We start from the raw sequence: 3271 nt of genomic DNA, 5'->3' as shown, positions 1-3271 counted from the left end.
TGAATCTACAGAACCTTTAAAATTCAAAGCTGTTCAGAAGATTAAATCAAACTCAAAATATTTCCTTTCTCTCTAAGGGGTCAAGCCTTATAATGGAAAGAATCCATTTCCTCTGGTTCCATCACTACCTGGGACCAGATGGTTGAACAGTTTCTCCTCAAATACTTTCCGCTTGATAAAACTGCCAAATACTGAGCCAGCATTACTGGATTCCGACAGATGATGATGAATCGCTACACGCAGCATCGGAAAGATACAAAAGTCTTCTGAGAAGATGCCCACACCATGGACTGAGCATATGGTTACAAGTACAAACTTTCTTTGACGCACAATCCAGTCAAAACAAACAGGCCATCGACCAAATCGCTGGTGAAGACCTGGGATCCAAATCACCTAACGAAGCATTTGAAGTCCTGGAGAAAGCCGCAAAGAAGAGTTTCGCTTACAACCCACCAAGATCTACACCAACCCATAAAGGAATACACCACATTGATTCCAACACTCTTGTCACAGCACAGCTTGAAGCCCTTTCTAAAAAATTCGAGCAACTTCAAGCCGAGCTATCAAAAACCAGACTCACCTGTGACACTTGTGGAGGAAATCATAAAGCAAGTGACTGCAAACAAGTCATCATGGCCATTGAAGAAGTCAATTTCATCGCTCGGCAGAACAACGCTTTCAGCAACAACTACTATCTAGGACAGAGAAACCACCCGACTTTCAGTTGGAAAGACGGAGGTAACACTCAACCCCTACCCGGATTCGAGAAAAGACCGACAAATCAATCCTTCCAACCTAAACCCCAATTCCAAGATCAAAGTTCCAGTAACCATCAAATTCCGAGCTACTCGAAAATCGAAGAAATATTGATTCAAATCATGACCAAGACAAATGAAGCAGAAAAGAAGGTCGACTCAAGAGCTGTTGATATTAGAGGAGTATTGTTAAAACATGAAGCTGACCTAAAAAGTCAACAAGCATCATTACAGAATCTAGAAACTCAAATCGGAAAAATTGCCCGACAATTATTCTAAAGACCACCCGGCGCTCTTCCAAGCAACACTATAACAAACCCAAATGCAGCAGCCAACGCTGTTACATTAAGAAGTGGCACAACCACTGTTGCCTCACCAACTTCAGAACCAATTATGGAGAAGGAATCCCCTGATAAAACGCAGAAAAAAATGATCCCAACAGGCACCGTACAACCTAAGGAACCAGTCCAAACTTATGTTCCACCTATTCCATACCCTGGATGGCTGAAACAGAGTTTCTTAAAGAAGTGCTGACCAATTAAAGGAAGCTGGAGGAACTCTCGCATGTCACCTTGAGTAAAGAATGCTCAGCTGTTTTCCAAAGCAAGTTGCCACCGAAAATGACCGATCCAGGGAGTTTTACTATCCCTTGTCTCATAGGAAATTTATCTGTTAGCAATGCCCTGGCTGACCTAGGAGCTAGTATTAATTTAATGCGTTATGCGGTTTTTGAGAAACTAGGGATAGGAGAACCAAAGCCCACATGCATGAGCATTCAGTTAGCTGACCGATTCATTAAATATCCTCGGGGCATTGTTGAAAACATGCTTGTCAAAATTGAAAAGTTTGTTTTCCCAGTAGGTTTTGTGATTCTAGACATGGAGGAAGACAAAAGTGTACCTCTAATTTTAGGAAGACCCTTTTTAGCCACCACAAAGGCTATTATTGATGTTTGCACCGGCAAACTCACTCTCATGGTCAATGACGAGGAAATAACTTTTGACATAGGAAAATCTATGCAATATCCGCAACATCACGATGACACATTATACTGTGTTGACGTTATCAATTCTATCGTGAGTTGCTATGTGCAGAAATCTTCCCTTAATTCCTCATTAGAAACACAAATCTTAACAGACACTATTACCAAAACCATTTTAGAAAACGATAATCTCAATACAGTGAATAACTATATAGAAGCATCAGAAGTAGTATGTGAGATCACTAAATGCAATGAAAAATCAAAACCATCAATCAAAGAACCACCAGTCTTAGAATTAAAAGAACTACCAAACCATCTTGAATACGCCTTTCTGGAAAAAGACTCCCAACTCCCAGAAATTATTTTATCTCACCTTTCTAAAGAAGAGAAAGACGAACTTCTTAAGGTTCTCAAAAACCATAAGAAGGCTATCGCATGGAAGATCATGGATATCAAGGGCATCAGTCCTTCATTTTGTACTCACAAAATCCTCATGGAAGAAGAATACAAACCCGTGGTCCAGCATCAAAGACGTCTCAATCCCTACATGAAAGATGTTATGAGGAAGGAAGTAATCAAACTCCTTGATGCCAGATTAATCTACCCAATCTCAGATTCACATTGGGTTAGTCCCCTTCAAGTAGTATCCAAGAAGGGAGGAATGACAGTAGTAATGAACGAGAAGGACGAGCTAATACCAATGAGGACCATCACAGGCTGGCGAGTTTGCATTGACTGCCGGAAGCTTAATGACGCCACAAGAAAAGATCATTTTCCACTTCCTTTTATTGATTAAATGCTTGAACGTTTATCTGGAAAAATGTTCTACTGTTTTCTTGATGGTTTCTCTTGATACTTTCAAATTACCATCGCTCCTGAAGATCAGGAGAAAACAACCTTTACATGTCCGTATGGAACCTTCGCCTATCGAAGAATGCCATTTGGACTATGTAATGCTCCGGCCACCTTCCAACGTTTCATGGTGGCCATTTTTCATGAAATGATCGAACACTCTATGGAAGTTTTCATGGACGACTTCTCAGTCTTTGGAGACTCCTTCGATCATTGTCTGAAAAACCTCGAAAAAATGTTGACTAGGTGTGAAGAAGTAAATTTAGTACTCAACTGGGAAAAATGCCACTTTATGGTAAAAGAGGGCATTGTTCTCGGTCACAAGATATCCCAAGAAGGACTAGAAGTTTATAGGGCCAAAATAGAAACCATATCCAAACTTCCACCGCCAACTTTAGTCAGAGCCATTAGAAGTTTTCTAGGTCATGCAGGATTCTACCGTCGTTTCATAAAAGACTTTTCCAAAACTTCTAGACATATGACCAAACTTTTAGAGAAAGACGCACCATTCGTCTTCTCTAAAGAATGTGTTGAATCATTCAACATATTAAAAGACAAACTTGTCAACGCAACAATCATGACTACACCCGATTGGACCCTTTCATTCGAGATCATGTGCGATGCAAGTGACTTTGCAGTTGGAGCCGTACTCGGACAACGCAAAGAAAAACACTTTCACCCA

The sequence above is a fragment of the Bidens hawaiensis genome, unplaced genomic scaffold (genome assembly GCF_021521415.1).
Source record: "Bidens hawaiensis isolate Kalapana, Puna unplaced genomic scaffold, B.hawaiensis_p1.1 tig00031175_1, whole genome shotgun sequence".
NCBI classification, from domain to species: domain Eukaryota; kingdom Viridiplantae; phylum Streptophyta; class Magnoliopsida; order Asterales; family Asteraceae; genus Bidens; species Bidens hawaiensis.
This window is presented reverse-complemented; position numbering follows the sequence as displayed.